Source organism: Delphinus delphis, chromosome X (assembly GCF_949987515.2).
Source record: "Delphinus delphis chromosome X, mDelDel1.2, whole genome shotgun sequence".
In the NCBI taxonomy this organism is placed as follows: domain Eukaryota; kingdom Metazoa; phylum Chordata; class Mammalia; order Artiodactyla; family Delphinidae; genus Delphinus; species Delphinus delphis.
Window position 1 is genome coordinate 125,594,745 of NC_082704.1, and position 16,602 is coordinate 125,611,346.

The following is a 16,602-nucleotide window of genomic DNA, read 5'->3' on the forward strand; positions in this document are numbered from 1 at the left end:
TGTCACAATCCTAGTGGCTTCCTGCCATTCACCCGGCTTGGGCAGTTTCCCGGAGCCGTGTCGTGGGTAAAGCCGGTCAGCGTGAATGGCCGGGGCCCTGGCCCCTTCCTTCGAGGTCCCATTGGAATGACCGCTCGTGCCCAAGGGGACAGGGAGGTGACCCCGGGCCCCCGATGCGCTGGCTGCACGGGACTCACGCTGCTCTCAGCCTGGCCCCTACCAACCTGCTCCCGGGTGACCTTCCCTCACCCGGGCCCTCCTGGGCATCCCTTGCCTTCGCCCTACACCTGTCATCTGCCTGTCGCCGCTCCCAAGCTCCAGCCCCACGTGTCCGTCCCTCCACCCTCTCCCTTGAGGCAGGTCCTCTCGTCTCCTCCAGTGTTTCCTGTCTACTCCACAGCCCCAGTGCACATCCACCTGGACTCTCAGAGCGCGGTTTATTTAGAAACAGGGCTGTCACAGGTGTAGTGGATTAAGGTAACACAGACTCCACCTGGAACAGGCTGGTCCCTATGTCCCATGGGACTGCTGTCCTTATGAGAAGGTGGCCCCCGGGAGACAGGGACACAGGGAGGACACAGCCACATAAGGACAGAGGTGGGAGCCGCCTGGTGCCCCCAGAAGCTGGAAGAGCCGGGAAGGACCCTCCCCTGGAGCCTCTGGAGGGAGCGCAGCCCCGGGGCACGTTGAGCTCAGACGTCTGGTCCCCGGGGCTGGGGGAGGATGCAGGCCTGTGGATTTAAGCCGAGCAGCCTGGGGTCCTTTGTGACGGCCGCCCACTTCCCGCAGAGCACGAGTCTTGGTGGCTGACCAGCGCCTCTGAGAGACAAAAGCCGCGTCTCCCCAAGGGAAGGACCAGACGCCCATCCCCTCATCCCTGTTCAGGGCTGGTGAGCATCTTGCTAAGACCTGAGGCGACTGTGAAATGCACGCTAGGCAGTGCCCACTCTTGGTGGACACCTCATGTCTGCCCAGGGTCCCTCTTCGTCTGGGACTGAAGCACAGTGATGCCGGGGCAGGGGGTGTCTAGGCAGATGCAGTGCGGGGCAGGGGTGGGCACAGATGACAAAGCTGAGGAATGACAGTCCAGAGTGGACTTCACCCCCGGGGCTGAGCCCAGGCTGGACCCCTTTCCTGGCAGTGCACCCCCAGATGCTGAGGGGTGACGTTCAGATGTGGGTTCTGACTCCTGGGTCTGGGGCGGATGCCCCACGACCCTTCTTTCTTTTCTTTCTCTTTCTCTCCCTCTCTCCCTCCCTCCTCTCCTTCCTGCCCTTTTAGTTTTCCCCGAAAAGCCCAAAACCCCAGTAGAAAAGGAAGACACAACAGAAAAGCACCGCGGGGCCTCCAGGCCACAGGACAGGTGCTCATTAGCTCAGCAGATCCAAAAAAGCTGAGCCCTGACTGTCCGTGGGGATACTCAGCCCCAAGGCAGCCCAAACGTGCGGGCACGGCACAGACCCCGGGAACCTTGCCAACCGGAAGCCCTGGGCGTGCGTACGTGGGGTGACAAGAGGACAAACAGGGGCCACTGGTGTCAAGTCTGTTCCATGAAGGCCACACCCCCAAATCCCCCCGCAGCCCCGCCGGTGTCGCTATAACCCCGGGGAAGACTTGAGGTTTAGTGTTTGCGGGGGGGGGGGGGTCTCCGGATGGGGGGTGGGACCAGGTGAGGCAGAGGATGGTGGCGCTACCCAGAGGAGGCGACAGAGGCCCAGGGGCGCATGCGTGCTGAGCCGTCTCCCTCCATGGGACCGCAGACCCCTCGGCCGCCCACTCCGGGGCCCCCGGCTCCGTCCCCATCAGCGGTTTAGTGCCGTCAGACAAGCAATGACTAATTTCAGAAAAGCCCCCACACACCCGGGGGCTGGCGGCGTGGGGAGTGTGCGTTGTGTGCCTGGAATCCAGCCCTCCATGTGGGGAAGGAGCTACGGGGAACAGAAATGGGGAACCGGGAAAGGGGGTGGGCAAGGCCAGGGCACGGAGCAGCTGGGCCGGGAGAGACCAGAATAGCAGCCCGTCCAGCCAGCGCCTAGCACCTGCCACGCGGCCCGGGGGCATGGCCGGCTCGGCGAGGAGGGCGGGGTGGGCAGCGCCTCCGCCCCAGGAAACCCGTGGCCCCCTGGACGGCAGACGACAGCCCAAGGCCGCATGCCCGTTGGGAGGCCGGCCGCCGGGGGGCTCCTAGGGACCTGCCGAGGGGCGGGACGCCCCCCCGCGGGATGCAGTGGATCAGTTCCCGGGGGGCTGCTTCCCTGTGGCCATGGTCACCGCCCAGCAACACAGCCCCTAAACCCCCTTCCCACGCGGCCTCCGGCTGGGCCCGCGTACCCAGAACGCAGGCCACGGCACAGAGCTTCGACCGGCCCGTGGACATAAAAGTGATGGGCTCCCACCCTTATCATCCAGGCGCCCGGGCTTCCCATCCTCCCAACAACGTTTATGAGACAGGGTTTGGCCATGAGATGACGCTTTTTGGCTACATGTCCTTCAAACACCACAGTAAAATGCTAACAATACTAGTGACTGTGATTCTATGATGAAATAGTTGCAGGACCACCTTAAATCAAAGTAGGCTCACATATTTAAGAGACTATATGTACACAGTGCTATATATAGGATGGATAACCAACAAGGACCTACCGTGTCGCACAGGGAACTCTATTCAATATCTTGTAATAGGAAACGAATCTGGAAAAGAATATATATGTGTAACTGAATCACTTTGCTGCACACCTGAAACTAACACAACACTGGTAATCAACTATACTCCAATATAAAATAAAAAGTTTAAAAGTAAATAATAGGGAATTCCCTGGTGGTGCAGTGGTTGAGAATCCGCCTGCCAATGCAGGGGACATGGGTTCGAGCCCTGGTCCAGGAAGATCCCGCATGCCGCGGAGCAACTAAGCCCGTGCGCCACAACTGCTGAGCCTGCGTGCCACAACTACTGAAGCCCACGTGCTTAGAGCCTGTGCTCCGCAACAAGAGAAGCCACCGCAATGAGAAGCCCGCGTACCGCAAAGAGCAGCCCCCACTCGCCGCAACTAGAGGAAGCCCGCGCGCAGCAATGAAGACCCAACGCAGCCAAAGATAAATAAATAAATAATTTTTTAAAGTAAATAACAACTAAATAAAAGACTACATGTATATAGTATATTATAATCATACAGGTGCATTAATGATGACTTACATGGTGCACATTAATTAATGTTTGCATCAATGTTACATAGCGTTCATGTCTATTAATTAACCTTGGTGTATAAGTACATTCGTATACATTAAATATTAAATGTGTGTTTATTTATTTAAGGGAAAACGTTCCGTCTGTCTGTCTGTCGCTACAGACACACGCGTGTTTCCGGCGGGGTTCAGCCCGTCTCCCTGGGGTCTGCGTCTCACACACCCTGTTGGGTCCAGCGGGTCCATCCTGAGGGCAGAACCTGACCTTCCTGGGGCCACCATCCCCAGCCCCTGGGGGGCCCCGGACCCACTTCAAATCTACTCTGGTTTAGACGCCAACACCCACTCCTGCTCTGAAGCGTTTCAGGAACCTCTCTCTCACGGGGAGACTTGTATCTAGTCTTCCGTCCAGAAAAACGTGCAGAGAGAAATTCTTGTCTCCAGGGAGTCCCCCCTCCCCCTCCCCCTCCCCCTCCCCCCCACCCCGCGCTCTGCCTCTAAACCGGAAGTCCCTCGATTTTGCACGACCTTCGGGGAAGCCAGGGCGGGGAGTGGCGGGGGGGGGGGGGGCGGGGGGGGGAGCGGGGGGTGTGTCTCAGGCAGGAGGCTCCAAACCGCAGCTCATGACCTGGGGTCACCCCATCCCGCCCCCCTGAGCTGCGCCGCACCTCCCTCGCTGGCCGAGGCCGAGCTCTGCAAAGCTGAAAACGGGCGTGGTGGGGTGCACGTCGGAACCTGCAGTCCTGCCGGTCTGAGAGCCCAGGGCAAGAGCGAGAAGTGAACATCACAGGCTGAGGGGACTTCCCTGGCCGTCCAGTGGCTAAGACTCCGCGCTCTCCATGCAGGGGGCCCGGGATCGATCCCTGTTCAAGGAACTAAGATCCCACACGCGTGCCGCAACTAAGACCCGACGCAGCCAAATAAATAAATAAATATTTTCTTAAAAAAGAAAGAAAAATAAAGAAATTCGCAGGCTGAGGCACAGGGTACCCCGTGCGCTCTGAGGTCCCCAGAGACCCTCCAGGGCCACTTCCCGGCACAAGGCTGGGCCGTGCCCTCGGGGTCAGGCCGGGCTGGTCTCCGGGATTCTCCCGAGGGGAGGGGCTGCTCTCCTGACCTTTCCCAACAAAAGCACTTCCGCCGTGGTGGCGGAGCGTCTTCCTGGAGGAGGGGACACGCCTTGCTGTAAGATTCCTGGCCTGGCGCTCCGGACACGGACACGGTGCGGGTGAGCTGTACCCTCTGCGTTCTCGGGGAACCTGCAGACCTGTCCTCCCAGCTGCTGCTTCTGGGGGCCCCGGCACTTAGGGATCACCAGCGCCCTGTCCGCTGGGGGTGGGAATCTTTGCTGCACTTTTTAAAAACTCTCCAAATTCACATCCCTTAGAGCCTCAGAACGGGACCTTGGTAGGAAACAGGGCCTTTGCAGATGGGATAAAGTCAAAGATCTGAGCTGAGGTCCTCCTGGAGGAGGGTGGCCCTACATCCAATGACAGGGTCCTTCTAAGACACAGAAGGCGAGAGACCCAGACACAGAGGAGAAGCCCCGGGAAGACGGAGGCAGAGATGGGAGGGACGCGGCCACAAGCCCAGGGACGCCTGGAGCCCCCAGGAGCTGGAAGAGGCGGGAAGGACCCTCCCCTGGAGCCTCCGGAGGGAGTGCGGCCCTGGGACACCTTGACCTCAGGCTTCTGGTCTCCAGGACTGGGGGGAGGATGGATGCCTGTGGTTTTAGGCCCTCAGTCTGTGGTTGTTAGAGCCCCCCTGGACTCTGCTGTAAGAAATAACACTCTTTTTCTCTCACCATGCACCCCTACCCCCTCCCTCTGGCCTCCTGAAACCTGCCCAGGTCCCTGGCCCCATGCCAGGGAAGCTTACCCTTCCCATAGGGTGCCTGTCCCACCGGTGCACAGGGCCGCTCTGGAACCTGCCGGTGGCCAGCCCAGGCTTGGGCCGACTTGCCAGGTTCTGATTTTTATTGTAAACCCTTCCGTGTAAATAAGAGTGTGCCGGGGCCAAGCCCATCCGTAGCCGGAGCTGATGCTCCCACGAGAAGCCCGTCTTTCCAGGTCCAGGTTGTCTCAGGTGGCGTCACGGCCAGAGGCTCTCTGGGGTGATGACACAGGGTATCTCGGGGTCACGGGTTCCTCGGCCACAGAGATAGCGAGTGTTTCCTCCACTTAGACCTCATCTTTTCTATTTTCTCTGAAGCACCGCAAGTCTTTTGAAAGAGACGCCTTCTTAGCTCTGGCCCAACCCCAAACATGGAAGTTTCTAAATGAAATCTTCCTTATCAGTGGCCGCAGCCTTTCGTGAAACGCCCGTTTCTTCGTAGTGTTGTCTTCGGTTGGGCTCAGGGCGTCCCAGGAAATCGCAGCGGGCGTCTCCCTCTGTGTCTGGGGCGCGACTCTGCTGTTTGCTTCCCTGGCCGACAGCCTGAGCGAGCCCCGCCTGGGAGATGGGTCTCTTGTGGGTGTGGACGGAACCCAGCCTGGATGTTTAATGTGGGGTTGTAGAGACACGCCACCGAAGAGAACTGTCCTCAGCTGGGCGTTTTCCATCCTCGTCCTGTCTGTACTCCCTTTGTCCTTCTTCTCCCCGTGGCTGGAAGATGGGCAGGGAGATAGGTGTCTTTGTTGTTCATATCGAGTTTTGGGGATGCCCCATGTTGGCCACCTTGGGGGGAAGTTTGTGATTATTTTCCTCAATGCCTTCGCTCATTCTTTCTTTCTTTTTTTTTTAATAAATTTATTTATTTATTTTTGTCTGCGTTGGGTCTTCGTTGCTGCGAGTGGGCTTTCTCTAGTTGCGGTGAGCGGGGGCTACTCTTCGTTGTGGTGCGTGGGCTTCTCACTGCGGTGGCTTCTCTTGTTGCGGAGCACGGGCTCTAGGCGCGCGGGCTTCAGTAGTTGTGGCTCACGGGCTCTAGGCGCGCGGGCTTCAGTAGTTGCGGTGCACGGGCTTCTCACTGTGGTTGCTTCTCTTGTTGCGGAGCACGGGCTCTAGGTGCACGGGCTTCAGTAGTTGTGGCTCACGGGCTCTAGGCGCACGGGCTTCAGTAGTTGTGGCTCACGGGCTCTAGGCGCGCGGGCTTCAGTAGTTGCGGTGCACGGGCTTAGTTGCTCTGCCACATGTGGGATCTTCCCGGACCAGGGCTCGAACCCGTGTCCCCTTCATTGGCAGGCAGATTCTTAACCACTGCGCCACCAGGGAAGTCCTGTCACTTTTTAATTTTACTAAAAATACACCACGAATATCTTTCCTTAGGCGCAGAAATGAATCTACGTCTCCTTACAATTTCTGCACAGCCCACACCATTGCATTCATACAAGTCCGTGAATAAACATCCAGGCGATTTTTCGTTTTCTTTACTTATCATAAACGGTTTTCCCTGAAAGGGAGAGAGGTCACACCCGGACCGGGGAGGGTCAGGGCGGAGCACAGATGCCAGCTCCGAAGTCTGCACGTGGTAGTGTGACAGCAAGGATGGGGCCGTCTGTCCTAAGACGGAGGCTGTCTGTCTGTCTGCCCCCCAAGAGACGGCGAAAACCCATCCCTCCACCTGGATTGCAGGCATCTCGGAGATGAAGATGCCCGTGATGTGTTCGTTCTTTTCTTTCTTAAAAACGGCTTTATTGACGTTTAACTCACAAGTTGCAGAATTCATGCTAAGTGCACAGTTTGACGGCATTCAGCACATTCCCAGTGTTGTGCAGCCATCACCTCTGTCTGGTTCCAAAGCACTATCATCCCCCCAGACGGAGGCCCTGGGGGCCCTACACATTCCCAAGCCCCCCCGGACTCCCCAAGTCTCTCCAGATGTCCCCCAGGGCTGCATGCTATAGGAGAACCCCAAGACGCTCCATCAGTGATTCTGGTCCTTGTGTATGCAATGGTCCACAGACGTCCGCAGCGGACATGGGACGCCCCCACCTTCCTCCACATGCCCGCAGCCCCTTGGCTGGGTGGTCTCCTAGGGATGCCCGTGCCCCAGGCACTCCAGGTGGTCACCAGGCATTCAACACATGCTGCACAGGTGTGGCGAGCCAGCCGGCAAAGGGGGCAGAGCCTGCATCTGCAGCCAGGGCTGATGCCACCGCCCTGAGTCGACCCCTCGGGCCAGACACCACCCGCCTCGGGGCCTGGGAAGCTGAGAAACCGGGGCCGGGAAATAGGCGGGTTGCTCACCGCTGCCCCCGTGTGGTGGCTGTGACCATAGCCGGCCTCCTTCGCCTGTGCCTGGACGGTCACCCAGCAGGTGGTTCCGAATTGTGACACCAGGGACAGCCCCTAACCGGCACTGAGCTCACAGTCGCTTTGCCCGGCGGCATCCTCAGGACCCGTCTTCCAGACACGTGTGTGCTCTCTGCAGAGACCCCTGGCTTTGCCTCTTTCTTGAAAGCCTCTTCTTTTTAATCAATACACTAATTTATTCATTTTTTATTGGCGTATAGTTGCCTTACCATGGTGTGTCAGTTTCTGCTGTACAATGAAGTGACTCAGCTCTATGTATACCTGTATCCCCTCCCTCTTGGACCTTCCTTCCATCCCCCTCCCCCATCCCACCCACCTAGGTCATCACAGAGCACCGGAGCTGAGCTCCTTGTGCTATGCCGCAGGTTCCCACTGGCTATCTGTTACCCACGGTAGCGTATTTATGTCAATCCTAATCTCTTTTTAAAGTTTATTCTTTGGAGCACAAAATAATGACTGCCTTTTGCGGGAAGCGTAAAGCCCGCAAGCACACGGGAAAGTCAAACTCCCCCCCGACCCGGCCACCAGGAGAGAACCAGTGCGGACATTGGGCCACGTATGGGGCTCAGGCAGCAGACGGGCCATCCCTTTAGCAGCCGCCCCCTGCCCTCATTCCCCTCCCTCCGCCCTAAGCAACCTCAAATCTGCTTTTTGAATCTGGGTTTCTGGCCATTCTGCGTGCACGGGGTGACAGGCGTGGGCCCTTTTGTGTGTGGCCTCCGTCATGCTGTTCTCGAGGGTTTTTTGGGGGTGGGGGTGGGGCGGCGGGTGTTGCCTTTTACAGAGGAATTTCAGGCCCATGCTGGACAAAACCGCTGCCCTCACCACCAGCCCGATCAGGACCACAAGGAAGTTCTTCTCTGGGAAACCTGATGGGACAGAGGCGCAGAGGGTCAGGAGTGACCGGGTGGTCAGGTTTGCACACGTCGGCTACCAACCCGGTATCAGACTGTGGGGCGGGGGAAGCAGGGCTGAGCAGAGGAGAAGAGAACTTCCAGACACAGGGGCCTGAGGAACGTGGGAATCTTGGCAGTGAAGAATCGATTCTTCTGCGATCCTGTCCCACCCCACCCCACCCCTTTTCACTGTCCCCATATTTCCCACCCTGCTGCTCACAAGACAGGACCCACCAATTACATTTCCACGAGGGCACAGCTAATACCACACAATGCCTTCCTTCTCAATGGATATTAACTTTCAATACTGCACTACATAACCAAAGGAATGAATGTGTAATTGTGAAATGTCAAGGATGAGAGAAAGGTGTGTGTGTGTGTGTGTGTGTGTGTGTGTGTGTGTGTGTGTGTGTGTGTTGTTTTCGTTTTAATTGCAAATGAGGCTTTTCTGGGGGAACTCTGACTTGACTCGTGTAGCCTGGACCCCTTCTGCAAGCCATGAACCCACTGCCTATGGGGAAGGAGGCTCAGACATGGATTTGGTAGCTCCTCTCTGGGGAAGGGGTGGGGCAGCCTGTATGTCTTTTAGGCATTCAGCAGGTGCATACTTAGAGCTCATGCCCTGTTGGCTGCTAATGAATCCCGAGGGAGCCCTGGAGGGAGGGACTGGGTGGATCCCGACCTTGTGGGTTTTCTGCTGGTCCTACAGGGCAGGCATGAGGCTGCATGAGGTGCCCTGTGGGTCTGCCAATCTTGAGCTTACGGGGCCAACCCTTGGCATTTCCTGCCAGGAGCCAAGCCAGCCGTGCTGACAGATGGCAGCTGTCAGATTTTCAGGCAACTCGCTTTGTGATACCCCTCCCGGCCCCCTGAAGGAGGGAGGCACTCTGGAGGTCAGAGCCCCCTCATGTGGGGAGAGAAGTGGGGACACCCTGGCTGACCCCACGAGGCTGACATCCCTGGGGTGGGGGGTGACGGGCAGCCGAAGCCTCAGAGACATCCCAGTGAGATCGAGGCAGGAGTGACCACAGCAGCTTGTGTTCCTGTGGTTGCAGCTGGGTGGGGCCCTCCCCATAGGGTTACCCCAGAAACATGGGAGGGCGCGTAGGGCCGCAGGACAGGCTGCAGGATGTGTGTTTAATCAGAGAGCTTGCAGGACCCACCCTGGGGCCCCTCTGCTGGGAGGGGCCCTGCAGTTGGCTCAGTGGACCCCCGTAAAGATATGTCCCCATCCTATACCCTGAGAACGGGACCTTATTTGCAAAGAGAGTCTCTGCAGATGTGATGCAGTGAAGGGTCTGAGATGAGGTCCTCCTGGATGAGGGTGGCCCTACATCCAATGACAGGGTCCTTCTAAGAGACAGAAGATTCCTTCCTACCAACCAACCTCTGTACTGTTACCATTCTATAGGAGAATGGTTTCCAGGAGCACATAATCTTTTAACAGTTCAGTTATTAATGTGCAAGTTTTTAAGTTATAGAACAAACATTAAAATTGCACTTACAGTTACCTCCTCGCAAAATGGAGATTCAGTGAGATAATGCATATACCTGACTGTTTTGTAAGCTCTTAATGAAGGTGAAACTATTTGAAATAAAAGAGAAACTGACCCCCCCCCAAAAAAGAAGGAAGGTCAAGCAGCAGGATTCAGAGGAAGGGCCCCTGCTTCCCTCCCCCCTGGCCAGGCATCGGTGGCCTCGGGTGTTCCCGGGAGACTCACCGAAGTGCTGCGTGGAGCTCCATTCACTCCAGATTTTATAGGACACGCGCTTCACACGCATGCGGGCGGTGTGCTCTCCCATCACGGCAGAATCGGGCATTCGCTACTCATTTTTATCACCTCCTCTTTGGAAAACCTTTAAAAGAAAAGAGGATCTTGTGATGGACTTTGGTGACAAACGCCAGGCTGGGAACAGGGAGAAGGCAGAGCGTGTGCACATCGCAGGAGAGCGTCCTGACAGCGGGCGGACACCTGGGACCCGCTTCCTCGGTCCATATTCCCCTCCCTCCCCGCAATGGCAGGGCCCTAAGGGGCTTTGCCGGCTGGCACCTGGGTCTCACAGCTGTCCGTCTGTGCCCACATCTCGGGCAGGGTCCCCATGCCCTTGGGAAGTGCGGTTGGGGTTATTCTGATTCTTTCTACACAGAGGACAGATCCTTCACTTCATCACATCTGCAAAGGCCCTGCTTCCAAATGAAGTCCCATTCTGTGGTTCTGGGTGGACATGACTTTTAGGGGGGCGCTTTCAGGTCGCTACACTGTGTACTGAGAAGGTGTCAGTAGCTCCATTGGGAAGAAGGACGTTGCTCTCTCCTCGGGGCGGGTGACAACCGGCTCCTTGAGCTGAGTCAGAGGCATTTGGGAAATCACAGCTTCACCATCGGAGACAAAGCCCGGTGACCCCTAAAGGGGCTCAGTGGGACCCGGGGCTGAGCTGTGCCGGCTGCCCGCTGAGGGCTCAACTTCGAGCATCTAAGACCCAAGCAGGGAGGCTGCAGAGAAAGGAAGGGGTACTTACGGGGTCTCGCTTAGAGAGGCTGCCCTGTAGAGACAGAACAAAGGAAAGATGGTAAGTGGCTCTCTTCTCAGCCTGGTCTGCAAATGTGGGAACCCCCTCCGAACCCCAGGATGGGTATGAAATGATTTTAAGCAGAAGATATTTGGGATTCAACAGATGCAGGAAAAATAAGCCTTCTCGGAGTTTCTCTTATCAGACTGAAAGCAAAAACTTCTGGGAGTGAAGCATGCCATAAATTCCCTCGGGGACACTTCACTCCCAGGAAAGGGTTGAAACCGTCATAAATTCTGTCTCCAGGGAAGTTTTATGGCCTTGAAGACAGTACCACTGTACTGGCATAAACAAACATTCTCACAGACTTTCTTATGCACCATTTGTTCTCCTAGAAACCCATCTGTCTTTCCTAAAGATACCCATCTGTAGGAAATTCCCTGGCGGGCCAGTGCGCTTTCCCTGCCGTGGACCCGGGTTTGCAAGAAAGCCACTTTTTTTTTTCCCCATTGAAGCCTCTTCTCCCTTCTTTCCTTTCCCCTATTCATTTAGGAAGAAAAGTTCCTAAGTTCAGCTATTTCAAAGTGAGTTCTTTTGTGCACTCCGTACGGATAGGAATCAACGTTGCCTTTTGTGACGGGACCCCTGCTCTGAGGGGACTTGCTTTCCGAAGAAAGCAAATGTGGATGAAAACCCTAAAGGTAAGAGCTAACAGTACAAACCCCTCAGAATAAAAAAAAAGCGGAATCTTTACAACTTTGGGCGAGGCAAGCCAGTTTGCTAGGTACTACAATGTCTTTTGTCTTTCAATGACAAAAGAAAACAAGATAAGTGAACGTCTTCAGAAAGGAATGAGCAGGGCTTCCCTGCTGGCGCAGTGGTTGAGAGTCCGCCTGCCGATGCAGGGAACACGGGTTCGTGCCCCGGTCCGGGAAGATCCCACATGCCGCGGAGCGGCTGGGCCCGTGAGCCATGGCCACTGAGCCTGCGCGTCCACTGCCTGTGCTCTGCAACGGGAGAGGCCACAGCAGTGAGAGGCCTGCGTACCGCAAAAACAAACAAACAAACAAAAAAAAACAAAACCAAAAGAAAACAAAGATAAAGTTGCTAATTTCCTGACACTTTCAGACCAGAGGAGGATTTTAGAACCTAGAGCCACTAGCCAGATGAAGGAGATGGGTGTTTTCTTCCTGGATGTTTGGACATTTTAGACCGGTGCCCCCCCCCGGGGCCTTGAGGAAACATTTCTGGACTGTGGGACAACATTTAACGTGACGACCCCAGCGAGGCCTCATGCGTAATTCACTGTATGTCTATTCGTCGTCAGTGACAAGATAAGAAAACAAAACCTCTTTGGGGGGTCACAGGAACTCTTGTCAAACCTGCACCTTCATCAGAGAGCTTGAACGACGTTCGTTACGGGGTACCATCTGCTACAGGTTTTAGACGCACTTGATGAACACGCTGAATGTATGGTAAGATGATTTTGCGGGGTAGGGGATGTTTAGGGTGTTATGAAAATTTAACTTCGCCCACAGGTATGATATAGGATTCAAAAAGGCTCTTGTTATAAATTAAACCAGCAAAGTTGTAACCAAATTCCCAGGGAGGGAAGAGCCCATAAGACGGTATCACTGAGCTGAGAAATCATTCTTTCTTTTCAGCTAAAAGCTACTGACAGGGACTTCCCTGGCGGTGCAGTGGTTAGGACTCTGTGCTTCCACTGCAGGGGGTGCAGTTTCCATCCCTGGTCGGGGAACTAAGATCCTGCAAGCCATGCGGTGCAGCCTCAATAAATAAATAAATAAAGGTCCTTTTTGGAATCATGCAGACGTTTTGATATCTAAGGGTAGGCATTCTATCAAAGCTCATATATATATAGAAACAAGCAGCGGGAAGGTTACGAAAAAGATCATAACGAGAGCTGCTAGGGATGCTGACGACCCAGCACCCTCAAGCGCTGTTTGTGGGGATCTAAAATAGTGCAGCTGCCTTGGAGAACAGTCTGCCATTAACCTGCTCGAGCTGCCATAGCAAATACCATTAGTCGAGGGGTTTAAACCACAGACGCTTATTTCCCACAGTTCTGGGGCTGAATGTCTAAGATCAGGGCACTGGCATGGCTGGGTTTCTGGAGAAAACCTTCTTCTTGTCCTTCGGACAGCCACCTTCTCACTGGGACCTCACGTGATGGAGAGAGGGGCTCTGGTGCATCTTCTTCTCTTTTAAGGACACTAATCTCATCATGGGGGCCCCACCCTCATGACCTCATCTAACCCTAATTAATCACCTCCCAAAAGCCTCACCTCCTAACACCATCCCATGGGGGGTCAGAGCTTCAGCATATAAATGTTGGGGAGCACACAGCAAAAAGCAGGCAGTTCTTAGACCTTATAAAGCCAGACATACAGTTCCTATGCGGCTCGGGAATTTCACTCTCAGGTATTTACCCCAAATAAAGGAAGAATCCCTTCCACAGAAAGACTTGTACCCAAATGTCATACAGCGGCTTGATTTTTTTGTCACCCCAAACTGGGAATGACCAAAGCGCCCATCAATGGGAAAATGCACCTAGCAACTGTGATACAGACGTGCGCTGGGTTGGAGTGAGATTCATCTATGAAAAGCACCGAGCTCCCCGTATACTCAAGGGCGTGGACCAATCTCAAAACACGCTGAGCTAAAAGAAAGCCAGACCACAGGATTCATACCGTGGGCTTCCCTCTCTAGGAAACTCGGGAGATGGTGCATCTCATCTACAGGGGCTGGGGTGTCCCCTGGCTGAGGGAGGGACAGGGAATCCAGAGGCAAGCATTCCACATCGTGCTTGTGACACGGGTTTGTCCACTTGCTAAACCGCACGAGGCTGCACGAAGGATGTTCAAATCATCCCTCCGTCCGGCAGATTTTCCAGAAGACCTTAGAGTTGTTAGCTAGGAGATGTTGAATTAGGAGAGATGTGACTGCCCTCTCCCCACTCACCACACCCCTCCCGGGATTAGAGAAGGAGATCCCAGCCCTGGTAGATGTTTGTGCTGCCCTCAGCAATGGGGTCCCCGGCTGCCCTGAACTTTTAGGACCGCACAGGGTGATGCGGGGTGGGAAAGACCCGGTGCGCAGTGTCACCACGCAGAGTACTAACCCCACGGGCTGGCTGGTCCCAGGGACCCTGAGGGCTGCATCGCCCTGAAAGCTCAGGGATGGAACACCTTGAGGGCACCCTGGGGAGAGACAGGCCCTGCCCCTGCAGGATGGCGTGTGGGTCAGTGAGTGAGTCAACGAGTCCACGTCCCGTTTCCCCCTCTGACCTGGCCGCCCACGATGGACCGGGGTCCCTGGCGTGGACCCCAGAGGCAGCAGGCTTCACCCACGGCCGGGGTCTGTCCCCTGTGTCTCAATGAGAGGGGGGGCCTCCCCGGGACCCTCAGGTCCTGCAGGTCAGCCACTGCCCGCTGGGGACTCCACTGAGAAAGACAGAGACAGAGAGACACCGCCGGAAATAGTGCAAGTTGGCGGTGACTCAGTTTGTACTGCGGTCTGTCCGCAAATGACATTTCCTGAACTGTCACTATTCTGTGTTCCTTCCGTGTTTCATCACCTAAAACAGAGAGTCTGCCGAGACACGGTTTTCCTTCCAGAGACCCTGATACGCTTTGCAGATATTCGCCTTTTATTTCCCTGCTGTTCCCCTAGCCTCTCCCCCCTGGCCCTTTAATATTATTATCATCCTCGTTACTAACGGACAAGTTTTTCAGCAGGTTTCGGTTTTCGGAGACGCTCAGCGGAAGGCACCGAGTTCCCATGGACCCCTCTCCCACCCTCTCCCAGGTTCCCCTGTTACCCTCCTATTATGGAATATCCCGCGTTGGGTGGTGCATCTGTTACCATGGATACGTCGATACTGATAACATTGTTCTTAGCCGGGATGTCGTGTAGCCACACAGAACCGGTTCCCTGTCGGAACCAGGGCTTCCAAAGCCCCAGAACCCACTTTTCTATTTCTTTTTTTCCGCATATGAAACAGAGAAGTGGCAGCTGCCATGGGGAGAGGATTGGGCTCCAGACTCTACCCTCATCCCGCTTTCCTTGCCCTCCTTCCGCACCCCCAACCCATCTATGAATTTCTTTTTGTGTTTCAACAAGAAGTGGGGCCCTTTACTAATGAACTCAGCCGTGTTCCTTCCTTAGGGGGTTTACGACCATCCGGTGTTTTGTGGTTTGTGAGCAGGGACTGTGCTGGTGACAGAGGAGGGTCCGTTCGTCTGATCTGGGTGGCCGGGCTGGACTTGAGGATTTGAGCTGGCGGGGTGGGGAAGGGGCTTCTGGGTTTGCTCCCTGAGTCCAGGTGGGTGGTCACGGGTCCCTGGTCCTGGACACCCTCCCCCCATGTGAGATGCCCCGGCAGGTCTTGTCTTGTAGGGCTGGACCCCTGTGTCCCTGTGGGGGGGTGATGCCTGGTCCCGGAGACTACTGGGCCCCCCCTCCTGTGGGTGGCCTTCCCGCAGCACCCCAGCTTCTCCATCCCAGGGAGGCCTCAGCCCCCAGAGCACCGGGGTCCCCGGTGCAGCCCTGAGGAGGAATCAGTGTGCTGGGGTGAGGCAGGAAAGTGCATCCTCAGGGCTCCAAGAAAGTCAGGAAAATCCTGGCTTTATTCCGGGCTCTTCCCTCCCCACCCCATACTAGCCCCTCCAGACCCAGTACAGACAAAAGTCTCAGCACAAGCCCCTCCCCTTCCACCCCTCCCCTCCCCAAGCCTCAGGGCTCTGTTCAGGGACTTTGTGGGCCTCCCTGGAATTCCCACAACCCAGTGGAGCAAGCACTGTCTTCAATCCCATTTCACAGATGCGGCCCAGAGAGGGCAAGCAGGCTGCCCAAAGTCACACAGCCTTGACGGCATATCCCCTGTGCGCACTTGGGGACTGTTGCCTGGAGTTCCGAGTTGGCACTCAGCGAAACAAAGAAAGCATTGCTCTCTGAGCAGGTACGGCAAACACCCAAAGACCCTGCAGGGCGGGTATGGCCCAGTCACTCAGTGCCGGTGGGGATGTGCAGAGGGGTCCCCAGAACGGGGTGGAGGTCATTTATGACATTGGGGGATCCACGTAGTGCGATGCCGTAGTGAGCAGATTCCCAGCCTCACCCTGTTGGGGAAACATAATTAACCCCAAGCCTCCTGCGAACCCAGGAAACCTCCCCACAATGACTGGAGGGGAAGAACACAGTTTTATCACTGAAGGAGCCCAAAACCAGGAAGGGACGCCCATCACAGGCTGAGACCTGGCAGGGACCGGAAAAGTCCCACCTTCTCGCACAGCCCGGAGGGGACGACCAACCCCAGCCTCCTTGTCGGGATAAACGATCACTATTTCCTGAAGCAACAGGCCTTGACTGCCCCGCGGGCCGCGCAGCGTTTGCCCTAAGCCCCCTGGCTTATAGGGGCCCCATCTACGGTAACCAGCTGTCTCTCTCCGGAGAAAGAAAACACACGTCTCCCAGCTTTAGTGCCAGGAGGTACGTGTGCAACTTGGAGCGAGGTCGTCCTTGCCCTGATGTCACAGAAGAGAGAGTTCAAATCATCTTTCTTGGCCTCCCACCTTCTGAGACGGCCCACACTCTGTCTGTGGTGTGTGTTTCTCTCTAAATAAAGAAAAACAAATATCATATAATATCACTTCCATGTTGAATTTAGAAAAATGGTACAGATGGACTTATTTGCAAAGTAAACACAGAGTCACGAGATGTAGAGAACAAACGTATG

At 55.7% G+C, this 16,602-nt stretch overlaps 1 long non-coding RNA gene across 2 annotated transcripts; it reads left to right on the forward strand.

Moving 5' to 3' along the window:
* Positions 1 to 4,246: 4,246 nt before the first annotated feature.
* On the forward strand, positions 4,247 to 16,602 carry LOC132418366 (uncharacterized). Of its 2 annotated transcripts, XR_009517987.1 has the most exons (5): positions 4,247 to 4,411; positions 11,397 to 11,545; positions 12,172 to 12,319; positions 15,687 to 15,825; positions 16,030 to 16,602. It is a non-coding gene; the product is annotated as an uncharacterized lncRNA (long non-coding RNA). The 2 variants fall into 2 exon arrangements; XR_009517988.1 differs by lacking the exons at positions 15,687 to 15,825; positions 16,030 to 16,602 and adding an exon at positions 12,509 to 12,647.